General features: G+C 43.0%; 1 protein-coding gene across 10 annotated transcripts in view; it reads left to right on the forward strand.

Moving 5' to 3' along the window:
• The window catches only part of LOC119979752 (PR domain zinc finger protein 2-like), a 212,523-nt gene that overhangs the window by 37,690 nt on the left and 153,217 nt on the right, over positions 1-21,616 (forward strand). Inside the window, exon 1 of one of the 10 annotated variants that reach the window (XM_038822360.1) lies at positions 19,913-20,041. The exons of the other annotated variants lie outside the window; for them this stretch is intronic. The gene's annotated coding sequence lies outside the window, so the exon portion shown is untranslated. Of the gene's footprint in view, positions 1-19,912; positions 20,042-21,616 lie in introns of those variants that run through there. 10 annotated transcript variants of the gene reach the window in all.

Below are 21,616 nucleotides of genomic sequence, written 5' to 3' on the forward strand. Positions count from 1 at the left end.
TTCGTTTCCAGTTTCCACCCCTCCATCACTTTCACCTGGTCCATCTCAGACACTTCCCTTCCTTGATCTTTCTGTCTCCATTTCCGGAAATAGACTATCTACTAATATCCACTATAAGCCCACAGCTATCTGGACTACAGCTCATCGCACCCTACACACTGTAAGGACTCCATCCCTTTCCCTCAGCTCCTTCGCCTCCGTCGCATTTGTTCCGATGATGCCACTTTCCAAAACGGTGCTTCGAAAATGTGTTCCTCCTTCCTCAACCGTGATTTCCCACCTACGGTTGTTTACAGTGTCCGCAACAGTGTGCGGTCCATCTCCCGTGCCACTATTCTCGCCCCCTCCCCTCCCTCTCAGAACAAGGATAGCGTCCCCCTCATTCTCACATTTCACCCCACCAGCCTCCGTATGCAAAGCATAATCCTCCGCCAACTCCAACGTGATGCCATCACCAAACACATCTTCCCTTCACACCTTCTGTTGGCATTCCGCAGAGACCTTCCCTCCAAAATACTCTAGTCCACTCCTCCACCATAGACAACTCCTCTCCCATCACCCATGGCACCTTCCCATGCAATCCCTGCCCCTTTACCTCTTCCATGCTTACCATCCCAGGCCCAAAACATTCATTCCTGGTTAAACAATGTTTCACTTGCACGTTTTTCAATCTGGTCTATTGCATTCGCTGCTCCCAATGTGGTTTCCTTTATATCAGAGAGACCAAAAGCAGACTGGGTGATCGCTTTGCTGAGCACCTTCTGTCTCTGCGCATTCAGGTCCCTGATCTTCCTGTTGCTTGCCATTTCAACACAAGACCCTGCTCCCATGCCCACATGTCTATCCTTGGCCTGCTGCAATGTTCCAGTGAAGCTCAACACAAACTGGAGGAACAACATCTCGTCTTCCAGTTGGGCACACTACAGCCTTCCGGTCTCAACATCGAATTCAACAACTTCAGATGATTAGCTCTACCCCATCTCAACCCATTTGTTTTCATCCCATTTCATTTTAACTGTCTTTTACCATTTCTTTCTCTCTTGTCTTTCTTTATATATATTTAACGTTCCACCCCCCCCATCTTATCCACCTTTCTCCCCTTTGCATCCTCCTTCCTCTTCCCCCACATCTACATCTGTGACAGTTGACCCACTAATGTTAGTTTCTCTGCTGTTTGGCCTTTCACACCTTTTGTTCTCTATGGGGACTGCCATTAGCACGCTTTCCCTGTAGTTTATGTGGCTATTAGCACCGTTTCGCTGGGTTTCTGTGGCTATGACTCCTCTTTCATTCTCATTCCACAGTATAAATATTTCCCACTTTCTCTGTCTTGTAGCTTTGACAAAGGGTCATCTGGACTCAGAACATTAGCTCTTTTCTCTCCCCACAGATGCTACCAGACTTGCTGAGATTTTCCAGCATTTTCTCTTTGGTAACAATAAGTGAAGATGGGGCTTTAAACTAAATAGTGGGGGGGAGGGTTCAGTTGTATGGAGCATTAGAAAATCAAATTTAAAGGAGAGGGTAGAAGTTCAGGTTAATGATGAGGACTTTTAGCTAGTTAAAAGAGCCGAGGGCTCAGGAGAGGTCAGTAGAATTTCCAGACCATGTAATAGAACAGAGAATATAGAAGATAGCAGGAATCTAACCTCAGGCAGAGCAAAAAAAGTGACTAGTATGAGAAGGGAGGTGGTCAATGCAGGACTCGGGGTATTGTACCTAAATGCACGCAGTATATGGAAAAGGTGGCTTGTTGCACACATTGAAATTGGTTGGTACATGATGTTGTGGACATCACAGAGACGTGGCTGTATGGGTAACAGGGCTGGGATCTAAATTACCAAGGATATGTGTCCTATCTAAAGGACAGGCAGATGGGCAAAGGGGGTGGGGTTGCATTGTTGGTACGGAATGAAGCTAGGGGCAGCATGGTGGCCCAGTGGTTAGCACTGGGACTGCGGTGCTGAGGACCCGGGTACCAATCCCGGCCCTGGGTCACTGTCTGTGTGGAGCTTGCACATTCTCCCCGTGTCTGTGTGGGTTTCACCCCCACAACCCAAAACATGTGCGGTTAGGTGGCCACGCTAAATTGTTCCTTAATTGGAAAAAAATAAAAAAATAATTGGGCACTCTAAATTTAAAAAAATAAATAAATAAAGATAAATTGATAGCAAGAAGCGATATAGGATCGGAAGGCATAGAATCCCTTTGGGTAGGGTTGAGGAATTGCAAATGTAAAAATACCCTGATGGGAGTTATGTACAGGCCCCCGAGCAGTAATCAGGATGTGGGGCAGAAAATAAATCAGGAGATAGGCAATATTACAATAATCATGGGGGGCTTCAATATGCAGGTGGACTGGGAAAATTCGGTTGGCAGTGGATCCCCAGAAAAGTAATTTGTGGAATGTCGGAGATGGTATTTTTGGAGCAGCATGTGATAGAGTCTACTAGGGAACAGGCAATTCTGGATTTGGTGATGTGTAATGAGGCAGACTTGATTAGGGAACTTAAGGTGAAGGAACTCTTGGGGAGCAGTGACCACAATATGATAGAATTTACCCTGCAGTTTTAGAGGGAGAAGCTGGAATCAGATGTAATGGTATTACAATTAAATAAGGGTAACTACAAAGGCGTGAGGGAGGAGCTGACAGAGGTAATAATAATAATCATCGCTTATTGTCACAAGTAGGCTTCAATGAAGTTACTGTGAAAAGCCCCTAGTCTCCACAATCTGGCGCCTGTTCGGGGAGGCTGTTACGGGAATTGAACCTACACAGCTGGCACTGTTCTGCATTAAAAGCCAGCTGTTTAGCCCACTGCGCTAAGCCAGCCCCTTTGATTGGAAAAGGAGCTTAGCAGGGAAGACTGGAACAGCAATGGTAGGAGTTTTTGGGGGTTATTCAGGAAGTACACAAAAATTCATCCCAAGGAGGAGGGAACGTGCTAAGGGGAGGACGAGGTATCCATGGCTGACGAGGGAAGTCGAGGACAGCGTAAGAGCAGAAGAAAAAGCATACAAAGTGGGTTACTGGGAAGCCAGAGGATTGGGAAGCCTTTAAAAGCGAGCAGAGGACAACTAAAAAAGCAATAAGGGGGGGAGAAGATGAAGTATGAGTGCAAGCTAGCTAGTAAGAGAAAAGAAGATGGGAAGAGTATTTTTCAATCTATAAAAGGTAAGAGAAGGGCAGCACGGTAGCCTAGTGGTTAGCACAACCGCCTCATGGTGCTGAGGTCCCAGGTTCGATCCCGGCTCTGGGTCACTGTCCGTGTGGAGTTTGCACATTCTCCCCGTGTCTGCGTGGGTTTCGCCCCCAGAACCCAAAAATGTGCAGAGTAGGTGGATTGGACACGCTAAATTGCCCCTTAATTGGAAAAAATAATTGGGTAATCTAAATTTATTTAAAAAAAAAAAAAATAAATAAAAGGTAAGAGAGGCAAAAATAGACATTGGACCACTGGAAAATGAGACTGGTGAAGTAATAATAGGAAACAAAGAAATGGCAGACGAACTGAATAGTTACTTTCCATTACTCTTCACGGTGGAAGACACCAGTGGGATACCAGAGCTCCAGGAGAATATGGTCAGATGTGAGTGTAGTGGACATCATCAAGGAGATGGTTCTGGGGAAACTGAAAGATCTGAAGGTGGATAGATCACCTGGACTGGATGGACTACACCCCAGGAAATTGTGGAGGCATTGGTGATGTTTCCGGAATAGCTGGAGGCAGGTAAGGTCCCAGAGGACTGGAAAGTGGCTAATGTAACACCCACAGTTTAAGAAGCGCGGGAGGCAGAAGATTGGAAATTATAGGCCAGTTAGCCTTACTTTGGTCATTGATAAGATTTTAGCGTCCGTTATTAAAGATGAGATTGCGGAGTACTTGGAAGTGCATGATAAAATAGGACGGAGTCAGCACGGCTTCATCATGGGGAGGTCATGTCTGACAAATCTGTTCGAGTTCTTTGAGGAGGTAACATGGAAGTTAGATGTAGTGCGGCAAGTGGCGCAGTGGTTAGCACTGAGTCTGCGGCACTGAGGACCTGGGTTCGAATCCCTGCCCTGGGAGTTTGCACATTCTCCCCGTGTCGGCCTGGGTTTCACCCCCACAACCCAAAAAGATGTACAGGCTAGGTGGATTGGCCACGCTAAATTGACCCTTAATTGGAAAAAAATATAATTGGGTACTCTAAATTAATTTTTTAAAAGCACGGAAGTTAGACAAAGGAGAACCTGTGGAAGTGATTTATTTAGATTTCCAGAAAACCTTTGACAAGGTGCCGCATAGGAGACTTAAGAGCCCATGGTGTTCGGGGTAAGATCCTGGCATGGATAGAGGATTGGCTGACTGGCAAAGGCAGAGAGTGGGGATAAAAGGGTCTTTTTTCAGAATGGCAGCCGGTGACTAGTGGTGCGTCTTAGGGGTCGGTGCTGGAACCACAACTTTTCACGATATACATTAACGATCTGGAAGAAGGGACTGAAGGCACTGTTGCTAAGTTTGCAGATAATACAAAGATCTGTAGAGGAACAGGTAGTATTGAGGAAGCAGGAGTGGCTGCAGAAGGACTTAGGCAGGCCTAATAGTGGGCAAAGAAGTGGCTGATGGAATACAATGTGGAAAAGTGTTAGGTTATGCACTTTGGAGGAGGAATGGAGGCACAGACTATTTTCTCAATGGGGAAATGCTTAGGAAATCAGAAGCACAAAGGGACTTGAGAGTCCTTGTTCACGACTCTCAAGGTTAACTTGCAGATTCAGTTGGCAGTAAGGAAGGCAAATGCAATTTTAGCATTCGTGTCGAGAGGGATTGAATACAAGAGCAGAGATGTACTTCTAGTCAGACCTTATTTGGAGTGTTATGAGCAGTTTTGAGACCTATATATAAGGAAGTATGTGCTGGCCTTGGAACCGGTCCAGAGGAGGTTCTTAAGAATGATCCCTGAGTGGGCAGCACGGTGGCCTAGTGGTTAGCACAACTGTCTCACGGCGCTGAGGTCCCAGGTTCGATCCCGGCTCTGGGTCACTGTCCGTGTGGAGTTTGCATATTCTCCCCGTGTCTGCGTGGGTTTCGCCCCCACAACACAAAAATGTGCAGAGTAGGTGGATTGGCCACGCTAAATTGCCCCTTCATTGGAAAAAATAATTGGGTAATCTAAATTTCTAAAAAAAAAGAATGTTCCCTGAAATGAAGAACTCGTCATATGAGGAACAGTTGAGGACTCGGCCTACACTAGAGTTTAGAACGATGAGGGGGATCTTATTGAAACTTAGAGGATACTGCGAGGTCTGGATAGTGTGGACATGGAGAGATTGTTTCCACTTGAGGGAAAAACTAGAACCAGAGGGCACAACTCGGACTAAAGGGACGATCCTTTAGAACTGAGATGAGGAGGAATTTCTTGAGTGGTGAATCTGTGGAACCCTTTGCCACAGAAGGCTGTGGAGGCCAATTCACTGAGTGTCTTTAAGACAGAAATAGATAGGTTCTTGTTTAATAAGGGGGTTATGGGGAGAAGGCAGGAGGATGGGGATGAGAAAAATATCAGCCATGATTGAATAGCGGAGCAGACCCGATGGGCCGAGTGGCCTAATTCTGATCCTATGTCTCGAGTCTTCTGGAAACCAGAAAGTAGGCGAGTGAAGATTGAGGGAGAGATGGACTTTTCTTTGTTGCATCCTTTCGATTCGTTTGGTGGGTTCAAGCCCAAAAGAGTTTGAGAGCAACTCAGCCAAAAGTTGATAGCAGGTTTCAACAGGGTGAAGCTAGTCTACAATCATTTAGTTGTTGTCACCTATTGTTAATTTCACTTGGCCTGAGCTAAAAGATGTTGGCATAATCCAAAGAGGTAATGATCACTCAAGGACTTGAATTCACTGCTGCTCTCCTTGACGGTCTTGATAAACAACCTAACTAGATTCTAACGCATCCATACTGCCCCTTACTCCTATTAAGAGTTTTCAACTCCAAATTAATCTGTTCAATAATGATATCCACATTGACTATTTTAGAAACCGTATTCAAAGTTTATAATAGGTATATCTTCATGGAACTAGTTTTTAATTAGGTACTGACATTTTCTTTATTTGCCAACAACCTCCACTTAAAAAAAGGTTCTTGAGGCTTGTGGTTGATTGGAGCAAATTATTTTGCCATAAATTTCTGCTTTCATATTTTAAGTTTTAAAAATCAAAGTTTACCAATAGTAAAAAAAAATGCAAATGCAGGAAATACTTTCTCAGCATCTAGAAGACGCAATGTTGAGTGTGGAAACCATTCATCAGAACAACTCTTTAAAAAGTCCCCACACACAATGTTAACTTGACTTGGTTCTTTTAGATGCTTATCGGCTGTATTGTATTGTCCTAACTTTTGATGAAGGCAGCAATATTGAGCAGAAAGTAAGCAGACCTGGACTTGGCAGACTTTGGAAAATATTTATTCCTGGATTAACTTTTCTAAACCTAGCACATATTTCCACTTCAAAAAAATACTTTCTCAGCAGCAGTATTTTTTTTCCATATTAAAAACTCCCACTCCCCTGAACTCCTGATGGGCTATGAATGGGACAGGTGCTGGCAGACCTTTTGCTATCTCATCCAAGAGACCTTGCCTCTGTAACCTATATAGTGAATATTCGTCAGCCCCTTAAACCATCAGGATTTCATAGTTGGGTAAGCCTGACCTTGTCCTCCTTAACTTCCACAATGGTGCACTTTCCAGCAGAGGTCATGGAACTGTTCTGACCTGAAACATTACATTTCTCTCTTGACAGAGAGAAATGTAATTTCACCACCACTAACTGATGCTCTGACGGAATTTATTTTTTGTTTATTTGAATCCTGTTATCGAGATCTTTTGTGTATTATTCAGATTGGATTTACTCCTTACATGATTTCGTATTACAAAAGTATTTCTGACATCCATAGTATCTGCCAAAGTTAAAAATTCAGGCTTTGCATCCAGTGTACATACAATCCCTACAGTGCAGAAGGAGGGCATTCGGCCCATCGGGTCTGCACCGCCCCTCCAAAATAGCACTCTACCTAGGCTCAATCCACTACTGTATGCCTGTAACCACATCCCCCCCCATAGCAATTGAACATCCCCCCCCAGCAATTGAACATGACCAATCAGTCTAACTTGCGTATATTTAGACTGTGGGAGGATACTGGAGCACCGGGGGAAACCCACACAGACTTTGGGAGAATATGCAATCTCTACGCAGTCACTCGAGGCCGGAATCGAACCAGGGTCCCTAGCACTGAGGCAGCAGTTCTAACCACTGTACCACCATGCCGCTTTCTAAAGTGTCACTTTCTAATGTACAGCATTTAATAATCAAATGTTTGTATATACTGGTTTGGTCTAGGAGGAGGAGGGGGTACTACCATACTATGCAGTGGTGCTGAGATTCAACTGAATCATACATTCTTATCTTATCTTATTTTTGGCAAGTAATTTAAAACATCACTTGTGCACATGGTAAAAATGTAATGAAATAACTTCTTGTATTCATGTAGTTATCAGTTTTTTGGTACTGCTCCAATGAAGAACTTGTTGTCCTTGGATCTAAAAGGAGTTGGTGCTATAGTGTGAAGCCTTGTTATTATCTGTAAATATTGCAAATAGCTATAATGTCTGGTATGTGTTTAATCCAAGCTTATTGGCTCAGAAGGGGAATAAAGGTATTAAATTTTATCCGCTTGAATACTGAGCAAAATGTTTTATTTATATAGCGCCTTCATGCAGTGAAGTGTCCCATGCCACTTGCCAGGGGCATTGTCAGTCAAAGTATTGAGTTTTAGTAATTAATCCCAAAATTTTATAATTTGTCTGCTAATGGTGGGAATGTGGAGATCTTGTGTCAGAGTGGTAGTGTCCCTACCTCTGTGCAGAAGCTCCGTGTTCAAGTCCCACTTCTGGACGATGTCCATGGAAGGCGTATTCAGAATGTCAAATTCTTCCAATACACCTGATAGCAGGAGAGTTTCTTGGTCAGCCAGACTGCAGAAGGCAATGGCAAATCACTGCCGTACTTTTTCAAGCAAAACCATAGACCACTCCAATGGAAGTCCGTGGCCGCTAATGTCCTCTTCAGGTACTGTACCAGGAGGAGGAGGAATGGAAGGAAAAATCCATGTTCTTGTGGCATTGGGACTTTTTCTGGAGAACAGATATCTGTAGTGATGGCCTGTATCAAAACATAACTGAGACCTGTATCCTGGCAGAGAGATTATCTACAATTATTGAGGTTTGAAACAAATGGGTGGGGAGACGGTGGAATGTGGGGAAAGTAGAGTAAAAGTTGCAAGATAATCTTTTGATGTATATGGGATAGGTAGAAATGTTTTCAAAATTGAACAAGATTCAACAGGAGAAAATAGTTTTAAAAACAATCTGGGTCAGAAAGCAATCATGAGAAAATACCATACTGAACGAATCTAAATTAAAATATTCATGCACAGGATATTTAAATATTTAGGAGAGGTGGTGGTTTAATGGCAATGTCACTGACCTAGTAATCCAGAGACCAATGCTCTGGGGACATGGGTTAAAATCTCACCATGGCAGCTGGTGGAATATAATAATAATAATGCTTATTGTCACAAGTAGGCTTCAACGAATATACTGTGAAAAGCCCCTAGTCACCACATTCCGGCACCTGTTTGGGGAGGCCGGTACGGGAATTGAACCCGCGCTGCTGGCATTGTTCTGCATTGCATGCCAGCTGTTTAGCCCACTATGCTAAACCAATTCAATTCATAAATCTAGAATTAAAACCTCTCAATAGTGACCACGATTGTTGTAAAAACCCATCTGGTTCACTAATGTCCTTAAACGGAATCTGCTGTCCTTACCTGGTTTGGTCTGCATGTCTCACTCCAGATCCTCAACAATGTGGTTGGCTCTTAACTGCCCTCTGAAATGGCCTAGCTCAGCTACTCTGTTGTATTAAACCACAAAAGAAAAGCCAATAAAGAAATAAACGGGGCAGGTCAGCTGATATCGGCCTCGACACTGGAAACTGCAATGGCGCACCCAAACCTGTCAACCCTGCTAAATCATCTACACTAACATTGGGGGTTTATGCCAAAATTGCTGTCCCACAATCGGACCGTACAAGGTCCCAGACACCACCAATACCATTATTGGGAGGTAACAGCTGAGTGGTATATAGTCTGGCGGGAGTTGCCCTGGAACTTCACAATATTGACTCCAGACTCCATGATGTCTCATGGCATCAGATCAAACATGGGCAAGGAAACCTGCTGATTACCACCTACCCCCACCCTTACCACCTCGGCTAATGAATATTGAACGCTAATTGCAAGAAACATTTTGGTTGACAATTTGTGGAGAGCAAGCTTCATGGACATGCCCATCTTCAATTGTAGTGGAGCCAACACATCGGTGCAAAAGATAAGGCTGGAACATTTGAAACCATTTTCAGCCAGAAGTGCTGGGTAGGTGATCCATCTCGACCTCCTTCAGAATGCCCAGCATCACAGATGTCAGTCTTCAGCCAATTTGATTCACTCCACATGATGATATTGGATATCCATTTGATACTGCAAAGTATGGGCCCTGATACTAGTACTGAAGACTTGTGCTCTAGAACTAGCCACACCCCTAACCGAGCTATTCCAGTACAGTTGCAGCTCTGGGATCTATCTGGCAATGTGGAAAATTGTACCTATCTTATTACTGTCAAACACACAACGTCTACCACCTCAAAGGACAAGGGCAGCAGATAAATGGGAGCGCCATCATCACTCCACACATTGTGGAGCAAAGAGTTAGCTCAAAGTGATACAAAACTAGGCGGAATTGAGTGTTGAGGAAGTAATGGGGCTTCAAAGCAATTTAGGCAAGTTTATCATGGATGAATGCGGGAAAAGCAGAATAGCAAAGTATTATTTAAATAGTGATCAATTGAGAAATGTTGATGTGCAAAGGAACCTGGGTGTCATTGAAAGCAAGCAGTTAGGAATAAAAGAGGAAGGAAGTACAGGAGCAAGGATGTCTTACTGCAGCTGTCGAGGTCTTTGGTGAGACCATACCTGGAGTTGTGTGTGCAGTTTTGGACTCCTTAACTAAGAAAATATTTACTTTCCATAGAGGAAGTGCAGCAAAGGTTTATCAGACAGATTCCCGAATGGCAGGATTATAAGGGAGGATTGGGTCAATTTGAGTTTATAAGAATGAAGGGGGATTTCATTGAAACAAATAAAATTCTAACAGGGTTGGACACACTGGATGCAGGATGATGTTTCTCTAGGCTAGAAGTCTAGAATAAGGTGTCATGTTCTCCAGATATGGGGTGGGCCATTTAGGACTGAAATTAGGAGAAATTTTGTCAAAGCATAATGAATTTGTGGAATTACCTATCACAGAAGGCTATGGAGGCCTTGTCACTGAATATATTTAATAAACAAATAAATATCCAGACTAAGGCATCAAGAGTATTACGTTGGATAACGGTCAGCCATGATCCCAGTGAATGGCAGAGCAGGCTTGATGCGCCGAATGGCCTACTCCTCCTATTTTGCACGTTTCTATGAAAGCTATTGGCATGTGGGTAAGGTGCCATTTCACAATGATGTAATTCACCCGAGAGGAGATGTGTGTGAAGGAAGTTACTCCAGCTATGTTTTGGTCTTGTTTTACCTTTGTAAATAGTTTGCATTTAAATAAATGTTTTTGAACAATAGACCATTGTCTTCAGCAAGGGCAGCATGGTGGCACAGTGGTTAGCACTTCTGTCTCAGCGCCAGTGACCCGGGTTTGAGTCTGGCCTTGGGTGACTATGTGGAGTTTGTACCTTCTCCCAGTGTCTCCATGGGTTTCCTCCAGGTGCTCCAGCTTCCTCCCACAGTCCAAAGATGTGCTAATTGCCCCTTAGTGTCCAAAATGTTAGGTGGGGTTATGGGGATAGGGCTTAGGTAGGGTGCTCTTTCGGAGGGTTGGTGCAGACCCGATGAGCTGAATGGCCTCCCTCTGCAATGTAGGGACTCTATAATCTCTTTGAGAGTAAAAAGCCAATGAATATTGAGAGAAACCCAGAATAACAGACACACCATCCTGACTTGGAACTATTAGTGTTCCTTCATTGTCGTTAGGTCAAAATCCTGGAGCTTCCTTCCTTTTGTTTTAATTCTTTCACAGGACGTGGGTGTCATTGACTCGGCCAACAGTTTTATTGCAAATCCCTAATTGCCCATGCATAGGTGGTGGTGAGCTGCCTGCTTGAACCACTAGTCCATGAGGTGTACGTACACCCACAGTGCTGTTAGGGAGGGAGTTCCAGGATTTTGATGCAGTGACAGTGATGGAACAGTGCTATAGTTCCAGATCGGGATGATGTGTGGCTTGGAGGGGAACGTAAGAGTTTCTATGCAGCTGCAACTTTTTGTCCTTCAAGATAAAAGGGGGGTTTGGAAGGTGTTGGTGAAGGAGCCGTGATGAGTCTCTGCTGTACAGCTTGTACATATTACGCACTGCTGCCACTGTGCGTCAGTGGTGGAATGAATGGATCTGGAAGGTGGTGATAGTGAAGGTAGTGTACCTGCACCCCTTAGATTGCAGTAGTTCCAGAAGGCAACTCATCATAGAATCCTACAGTGTAGAAGTAGGCCATTCAGCCCATCGGGTCAGCACCGGCCCATGCTGCAATAAAGCACCCTACCTAGGCCCAATCCCCCACCCTATCCCTGTAACCCCACCTAACCTTTGGACACTAAGGGGTAATTTAGCATGGCCAATTCACCTAACCTGCACATCTTGGGATTGTGGGAGGAAACCTGAGCACCCGGAGGCAACCCACAGACATGGGGAGAAAATGCAAACTCCACATAGCCATCCGAGGTCAGAATCTAACCTGGCGCCACCCAAGGGTCAAAGAAAGGTTTCCTAGATACTTGGGGGGCAGTTTGTCGGTCTCTTCCAAAACCTGTTCTAGGCCAGCAACAAGGGGTAACCTAATAAGAATTTTTTTTAAAACACCCAAGATACATGAGGTACCAAAAGACTGCGCAACCCCGGGGGAGGGGGAGGGGGAGGGAAGGCGGGGAAACCACGAGAGATGATTCCATTCTGTCCGGAAAATAAAAGAAAAGCACAGCCGAAGCCAAGGGGGGAGGGTGGGGGGTGAACAACGGGGAAGGGGGAGGAACTATAAACCGACCCAGAGGGCAATGAAATGCACGTAGGGTCAGTTCAACGAAGGACAAACAAAACCCCTCTATAATAAAGGAAATTAGCGCGGGCGAGAAAAATGTGATGTGTATATATACAACTGTTTATAAATATGGGAAATGCCAATAAAAAGATTTTTTTAAAAAAGAATCTAACCTGGGTCCCTGGAGCTGTGATGAAGCAGTGCTAACCACCGTGCCACATTCTTGAGGGCAGTTGTTGTGCAGTATATGCTCGCCAAGCCACCATACCTACATCGAGTGAATGAATAAGTTTAGTTCTTTTTTAATGATTGAATTAGAAAATAATTCCAGTAATAGTACTAAAATGATTCCGGATTAGCAATTTAAATATTATACAGAAAACAATCCAGAGGGATAGGACAGAAGAAAGCAGGCGTGACAATGGTATTAATTAGTGATGTTATCATAACTACTGAGTGCAAGAACTTAAAAACAAGTTTTGCCTTTTGGATTGAGCTGAGGGATACTTAGTTTTGAAATTACTCATAATACAGTTTGAGGGGGCTGTCATGGACAAAGTTGTTTGCAAATTAGAGAGGAATATATTAATAATGGTGTCAATCATATAGGAGAATTTAATTATTGAAATTGTAAGTGGTTTGTAAATGAGGAATCTTTCGCAGTGTGTTCAGTGCCTCTCAATATGTTTCAACTAAAACTGTTTCAACTAAAACAGGGGAGAGAGAACTTTTGGTTTAATCCTGTGAATGAAATGGAGTAAATAGGCTGTATATAAGTCGAAGAATAGTTGGAGCAGTACAACTAGGTTCCCTATTGACTACACAATGGTGCAGTGGTTAGCACTTCTGCCTCACTGCACCAAGGTACCAAGTTCGATCTCGGTTTTGGGTCACTGTCTGTGTGGAGTTTGCACATTCTCCCCGTGTTCGCGAGGGTTTCGCCCCCACAACCCTAAGATATGCAGGATAGCTGGATTGGCCATTCTAAATTACCCCTTAATTGGAAAAAAAAATGAATTGGGTACTCTAAATGAATAAAAAAGAAACTAGGTTCACTATAAGAATGCAACAAGAAAAATTTAGGTCAAATGTACTTGACTGAGGAAAGAAATGGCACAGACTTGATGTGCCGAATGTCCTTTTTCCTGTTATGACACTGGAAATAAAGGTCTTGCCCAGGTTGAGGAGTAGAAAATATTAGGCAAATAGAATTGATCAAAAGTGGGAAATATTTATACCAATGCATAGGTGCATCAGGAAGGCCATTTGGCCCCTCGCGCTTGCTCTGCCATTCAATAAATCATGACTGACCTATTTGTGTTTTGAATTCCACAATACAATCTTCCCCCGATACCCTTTGATTTCCTTGCCTAACAGAAATCTATCTACCCCTGCTTTACAAATATTCAGTGACCCCGCTTCCACTGCCTTCTGTGGCAAAGTTCTAAAGTCACACAACCCTCAAGAGAAAAAGTTTCTCCTCGTCTGTCCAAAAAGGGCGAACCCTAATTTTAAAAATGTGCCCCCTAATTCTGGACTCCACCACAAAGCGGAAACACCCTTTCCACATCCAAGTTGTCAAGACTGCCCAAGACCTTTTATTCTGCAGTCTGTTATCCTCTCTCTTCTGAACTCCAGTGGAACAAGCCCAATCCAACCTTTGCTATTACGACAATCCGCTCATTCCAGTAATTTAACTACTAAACCGCCTCTGCATTTATAGCCTTGCTTAAATAAGGAGACCAACACTGTATTCAAGATGTGCTCTCACCAGTGCCCCGTATAACTGAAGCATAATATCCTTGCTTTATGTTCAATTCCTCTTGTAATAATGAATGGTATACCATTGGCTGCCTTAATCACTTGCTGTACCTACGTACTAATGTTTTGTGACCAGTGCACCACAATGCTGGAAATGGGGTAATGTTAAAATCAAATTATTCCTAGTAAGGAGAAAGGCAGACAGTATTAAAGGAAAATAAAGTCAAAGTTGTAATTGGGCAGCATTTTGTAATCACACAGCAGATTATCAAAATGAAAGCTACCTCAAATATAATTATTAGAGGGCAAAACTTCAATAAGGCAATATGAGGAAAAAATGAGCAAAAGAACATAATTAACAACAATGGTCATGGGGGGGGTGCGAGAGGTTAGTCTCCTTATTAACATAATAGAGGGCTACTAAGATATGGCGGGTGAGAGAATGTCGGATATTAATTGAGAATTTTGTCTTCATTTTCAAAAAGGAAGCTGATATTGTTATTATCCGTCTGTCAGAAATGGGTGTAGAACTGTAATTGAAGATTATTTTTAAAAGAGAAATTTAAGCTAGTCAAACCTGAAGGTTTACTTACACCTGCACCTTGAGGAAATAGCAGATGCTCAGACCATAATTTGACCAAGTTTGGGTAAAGGAAAATTATACCAGGACTGAAAGATGGTAAATATGATACCTTTCAGAAACGATATTCGAACAAATAATTAATCACCCATATTTTAGTTCTTGATAAATAAGAGTACATAATTTAGGATGGCCCCTCCCCCCAAATAAACAGGCAATGCCACCCCTGCGCACATGGGCATTTACTCCTCTCCCCCCCCCCCCCCCCCCCCGGGGTGAGGACGCCCCACTATGGGGTTGCCGAGGGCATCCTTTGCAGGCCCCTGCCTCTTTTTCAGTACCTGCGCAGTGTGTGGCAGTGCCACCTTGGCAGTTCTATGGTGGCAGTGGCACAGTGCCCAGGTGCCTGGGTCCCAGAGGGAAAGGCAGGCGGGCTCCCCTGCTCTGTCAATGGCCACCCAGGGATCTCCAATGGCCTGGGAAACCCTCCAGGTGCCATTAGCCTGATCCACGTTTGTGTGGACCAGTACTAAAGGGTACTCGGTTCAGGCCTTGCTGGGCAGACCATTAGTTCCCAGGTGCCAGAAGAATCAGTGCAGACAAATTTAAATGAGCTGTACGGTTCATTTAAGTATGTATATCTGGATCTTGCCCAGGCGAGGATGAAAGCCAGATCGCGATGTCTCTCAAGGTTTGGGTGAATCTTGCTGTCATGTGGGAGTACATTTAAGAAATGGGTGTTTATAAATGTGTATGTATATAAATATCTGTAGTGAGAATACCTTTAATAAATGGGTGTTTACTACTGCAGTGATGTCAGAGTGGGTGGAGCTGGTCTGTCTGTCAGCTTTTTACTTTGTTTTAGGCTGTTTGCTGCCAGGTGTGTTTTAGTTTTGTTTACAGAGCTGGATAGCTGCAGTCACAGCCAGAAGGTGTATGAATCTCTCTCTGTAATCTAAAGACTGTAAATTGGTCCTGGTGATTTAAAACTAATAACAGTAATGACATTAACTTGATGTGCTTCTGGTAAAAGATGTTTTAAGTCTTATGGATGTTAAAAGGAAAGCTTAAAGGATTACTTTGTGTTGTATTCTTTGGGGATTGTATTTGAATTAATGGTTGCTAAGATGTTCACTGTATGTTTTAAAACGGTTAACTTGAGTTCATAGAATACACATTGTTTAATTTAAAAGTACTGTAAAGCTCTGTTTGCGCCATACCTGTAGAGTGGACCGTGTGCTCCCCATACCACAATCTATTAAAAGTTGTGGGTCAGGTGAACTCCATGATACACTTTGGGGTTCTCTAAACCCTGGCCCATAACACTCGCATGACGTCTCCAGGGTCGCAAATCCCGTGAGAGGCCTCTCACGAGATTCACTGGCCTCATCAAGTTAGGCGCACGAGGCCGGTAAATAGTGCCTGAAATCTAAGATATATAAGCAATGAAAAGTGTACTATAGATTTAAGACATCACAGACATTACAATGCTAAAGGGATACTTCAGAAGTTAGATTGTTTTTAATTGGAGTTGAGCAAGACTTTGAAGGGTTGGGTTATGATGGGGTAAATAGTGGTCATTGTTTTCACTGTTAGCAAGATGGAGCAAATTTAAGGTAATTCCAATAGGAAGGTTGGAAAAGAAACTTTGTGCAGAGGTCATTACAATGTGAATTCTCTGTCATCAAAGGTTGTGAAGCAGATTCTGTATGTTTGTTTAAAAGAGAATTCAGTATTGCTTGAGAAGGAAAAATAGGGTGTGGAAAGCAAGCAGGATGGGCACGGTGATGCAGTGGTTAGCACTGCTGCCTCGGCACCAGGGTTCGATTCTGGTCATGGGTCACTGACTGTGAAGTTTACATATTCTCCCAGTGTCTGAGTTTTCTCCAGGTGCTCTGGTTTCTCCCCCCCGCCCCCTTCCACACACACAGTACAAAGATGTGCAGATTAGATGGATCGGCCAAGCAAAATTCTATCTTAGTATCCAAAAGGTTAGTTAGGGTTACAGCATGTGCCTAGGTAGGGTGCTGTTTCAGAGGGTCGGTGCAGACTTCACAGGGTCAGTGCAGAGTAACCTGCTTGACCCTGAATGTCACAGTCTGATTTTGTGAAGTATTGGAGAAATTTAAATGTTCGAATGGGCAAGAAGTAGCCATGGGAATTTGACATGGACAAGAAGTAGCTGTGGGAATTTGACAGAGAAAGTAAATGCAAATTGCTGTTATCACTTAATAAATGAACAATCAAAGTTTATTGTCGCTGAGTTTAAACAATTGAACCAATTCCATCTCCAGTGTGTCGAATAGGTGTCCCGATGGCCTTCTTAAAGAATACAGCTTATTCGTGTGGAGCATGTTTAATTAAAGCATTCAAGAGGGCAGTAGAAAATTGTTTCTATTCAAATAATGTGCAGGGCTATGAGAAAAAGCAGAGGAATGGCGCTTGTTTGGAGAGCCATTGCAGACATGGTGGGCCAAATGGCTGCCTCCTGCGTTGTAGCGATTCTGTGATGTTCATAACCCCAGATAATCAATCAGACCAAGAAGGGCCGGCGAAGAAATATCACCCTGTTTTGACTGGTCTGGCTGGGCGGGCAGTGCAAAACTTTGGGTCAGCTGAACGAAACTGGCACATTTTTAATTTTAATTATCGGACCACGCTGCGTATTATGACAGGTAGCACCGGCAGAGCTACTGATGGGCTGAGGGCTTCAAACTTGTTTTAAGCTTGACATTTCCCAGCCTTAGTGGAAAGACGGCGAAGAAACAAGACCTCTAGATATCATGACCACTGGAAGAACAGAGCGTTCAAGCCACAAGGCACAGTATATGTCTGGAATTTTGGAGATGATGCCTGGTAGATATCAGGGACCATAGTGGAGAAGAAGACAGGACCAGTCTCCTATACAGTCAAAACCAGTGAATGGACTGTATGCAAGCATGCGGACCATCTCTAAGGCAGGGAACTCCCTCACCAGAGGTAGCCCCGCCAGATAGATCAGTCCCTTGCCCCCCTCCCCCCCCCCCCCCTTAACCATCCGTGGGCTAGGGACCACAACTCTCCAGGGACCAGGCCCCAACTTTGCATGAAATGGAAGACTCTGCATCAGATATGTAAAGGAAATCCTCAATGCTTTCGGACAGTATGGTCTGAGACGGACATCTGACAGGATTCCTCTGACAGTTAACGTGAATATGACACTCCCGATGAGTTATACAACCCCTCGACCCACCCCCACTGATGTTGAAAGCACAACCGTGGGCAAAGCGACAAAGGAGACCTCCTCTGCACCCAGCAACAGAGGGACGGACCTTCAGACTTGAGGGAGGGGGAGGATTGTAGTAACGCTGACCAGTCCCATGCGATGACCTGATTGATTCCCCTGTGGGACTCATGGAATATACGAGCTCCCCCACAGAGGGGTGGAGGCCTCTCGGGTGGGGCTCGTAGATTAACCATTAAAAGCCGTCCCTGATTGGGACGGGCATGATCAGTAGTTCCAGTTGGGACCTGTATGTCATGTTGTAGCCTTTTCTTTTGGTTTTAAATAAACCTCCATTTGAACACCTTCTCGGATCTCCTGAGCTTTTATTGCAGATAAGCAATGAAATTGAAACTAGAAGATTGTTTAGCGAGTTTTAATCACTTGTTGATTTAATTCGCTGTTTGATAAATGTCAAGAAGAGGAAGTCATAGTGTCCTCAACAATAAATGGTTACATTTTCAGTAGGTTTACATTGCATGCTTTCATTTTGTTCATAGTTTCTGTAAGTGGCACAGTGTAATTCTGATATGGTGAAAATGGTTCATTTTGTGCAACTTGTTAATCAAAGAATGGTGTTGGTTATTCCAATTGAGAATTTAGTACATTCACACTACAACCGCCGAAGAATATCATAACAGTGGGAGGCCTGTCCTGAATATTTCCAGATTTTTGTTTCCCGATCTATGCGCTATGCCCCCTCCAAGGTCATTCTATCTTTCTTGAGGGGTGGTATCCAGATTAGATTGCAGAGTTACTTCAAAGTAGTTTTTCTTGGCACAAGTGCTGCAGCCGGAATTTGGTTTATAATCAAACATGACACTGGAGTGGAGCAAAGTGAGAGACTGTCTCTTCCGCTTTGCTTTACTCTGTTCAAGTAAGTAATATCTGATTTATGCGACACAGAATTTGTATCAGCCTGAAGTGAACATTAATTAATTAGGAATGCATTTATACACTAATGTGTCCAAAATGCCTCTACTATGCAGGGGAGTTCTGGTTTAATCATAAATATGACCTGGAACCATTTACAGACCATGGGGAACATTCCAATTTCCCATATAGCCAGTCCACCTGTCACTAAATTTTCGTTGAAACCTGTTAAGTATCGGAGATTTATTTTTTCTGAAATAGTTTGCATTGGTCCAGTTTCCTCTTCAGTTATACAAAGTACAGAATAATAGTCAAAATACGTTTCTTTTTAAGAAAAAACACTTGTGGCCCAGCACTTTCCCGTACCATATCTCACCACTCCATTAAACCTAGATAATCTGCTACCTGTGAATGTCCCCTGTGAGGTACAGTCTGAACGGGTTGCATCTCTTCTGGTTAAAGGGGCACTTTGATTGCTGAGAACAATCTGAATGTTAGTGCAACACAGGATAGATGTTGGATTTTTTTTAGAACTGTCAAACTTTTTTGAGTCTCTTCAAAACTTCTGGCTGAGAAGAGATTAATTCTTCTTGCTGCTTGCAGAAGTTCTACTTTTTAGTAGAAGTCCAAGGAGAACTTGGTTCCAGTAGACATGTGATGGGCCTTGAAATCTATGGTTTCACAGATTTTCTATTCTATTTTTTCAATTAGGTTCAGCAGGGAATCACTGTTTATATTACAAAGCCTAATATTTGCACATTTTTCCAACTCTTATCTCTATCTCTCATTTCCCCGTGCTGACCACCCCTGGCCCTGATCTATGCTCTCTCGTGGTCGAATCGATTCCTGGGTTTTTCTTTACTTGTTTTCCTTATTTTAACAACTAGAATTAAATGATGAAACTGCCATTTCCTGACCCTCAACACCCTCTCAAACACGAACACAGAAAAATAGCAAATAAAGAATCTTTAAGTTAGGCTAACAAAACATTAAAACTGCAGTTTGGACATTCCTGCACTGATGGTTTGATTTTTGTCCCACTTTAATATTTAGGCACTTTGCCCATTATTGTAAGTAATAATGCATGGATGGGGGTGGCAGGAGGTAATTATTTTGCTTATTGCATTTATCAAAAATGATATAAAAAATATTCAACAAAAGTTTCATAAAGCAAAGATGGGACTGAAAGGGTTAAACTGTCTGCATTGTAACAAAGGAGGTGGTTAAACTTCCTGTGCAGCCTGATGAGTCGGGCAGACGGAGAAACGAAATGGTTTTGTATACAGAGTAGCATGGCACTGTAATGTGTTCTTGGGTACAAAATTACAGGATTGCCGATTGTGTTTTCTACAAAATTTTGCATGTCTCCCAACTAATTACAGGTATTTAAGTGTGCTATGTTTCTGTCGTTGCAAACTGCATTGTCTGTCCTTATATGACATAAAGCTGAGGCTTCATGGAAAGATTTACATTTCGCTCGAGGCTTGGCATTGCCTGTGGTAAGTAGAACAGGATGCCTGCTCAGGTTGAATATTTGCCCTCAGCTTTGTGTTTAAACTACTTGTACCCTGTGCAAATCACTGTCAAATGATTTTACATAAATTGTCCAGTGGCTTTGTGTGTTTGTCCAGTGGGAAGCTGAGCTACACAAAGCCAAAATGACCCTTTTGTGGTGTTAGCCTGTCCTGTCTCAGCCTGAGCAGTACAATTGACCTCAGTATCTTTGGGTTAAGGGAAGGAAAAAAATCAGGGCTGTCACTCCTAATTGCTATCCAGTCACTCCTGCTGGGGGCATTGGATGAGGACAGGGTAAGCTCAGCAAGGGGATAGCCTCTTTGAATAGTTTGGCAATGCTCACTGTCACAGCCTATATATGAATGACAGTTTTGCACAGTTCACGTTGTGCTTGTGGGATGGAGTCTATTGAACTGTACCCAAACAAAGGGAACACTAATTTTTTTTAATGGGCTGGATGTGTTTTGGTGATTCAGTGGTGAAATTCTAAGTATCACGTCATCTTTCTTATGGAAGTTTAATTGTTTTAATATAAGAATTATTTTAAAAATTATTTTGAAATAGAGGTCATTTTTGAAGTTGATGGGCGTTCTGTAGTATACCCAGGTCACAGTATTGTATAAAAGCATATCATTCATTTTAAAACATTTCCATTATATTAGCTTGTGGTTACAGCAAGAAACCATACCTTTCCCAAGAATCCGGTTTTGTGATGCATAGAACTGGAACATTTTGGGGAGGGGCTGTTTTATTTAATTGGGTCTGTGTGTTTGCATGTTGTTCTTCTAGTACCTGGCATTTGATTATGTTGAGTAATACTGTACCCGATGCTTCATTTTGTGCATTATAGTGGTGAAACAGTATAGTATATGTCTTCTTTGCAGAATTAATGATAGTTTCTTCCACAGTAAGGTATACTTTGACTAATAGTTTGGTTTATGCCCAATATGGAAATTGAGGCAATGTTTTTAACTTTTTAAAAGCCATGCAGTTTAATATGTTTTACGTTGGTGCATTTCCTGTGTGACTACTCGATCATCTATATTTTCTTCCAGTCATTTACCGTCCTCTGCTGAAAGTTGATGAATAATTTCATGGGTGCCAACTACTTTTCTTTACCTCCTCTCAACAATGAACCATTCTTTTTTATATGCATCCTGGCAATGAGCGTTGGCAAGGCGATTGAACTGTGGGAACATTGTGGGCAGGCCTGATCCTGTCATTTTTTTAAAAAAAAGATTCTTGGGATATGGGTTTTGCGAGCAAAGATAGCATTGGTTGCTTATCCTTAATCGCCCTTGAGTACATGCTGAGCCACCTTGAAACACTGCAGTTCTTCTGGGTGTCGGTATACCTACAGTGCTGTTAAATAAGGAGTTCCAAGATTTAATCCAGCAGCCATGAAGGAACGATAATATAACAGTGGACAAAAGACCTGAACT

Source organism: Scyliorhinus canicula, chromosome 16 (genome assembly GCF_902713615.1).
Source record: "Scyliorhinus canicula chromosome 16, sScyCan1.1, whole genome shotgun sequence".
NCBI classification, from domain to species: domain Eukaryota; kingdom Metazoa; phylum Chordata; class Chondrichthyes; order Carcharhiniformes; family Scyliorhinidae; genus Scyliorhinus; species Scyliorhinus canicula.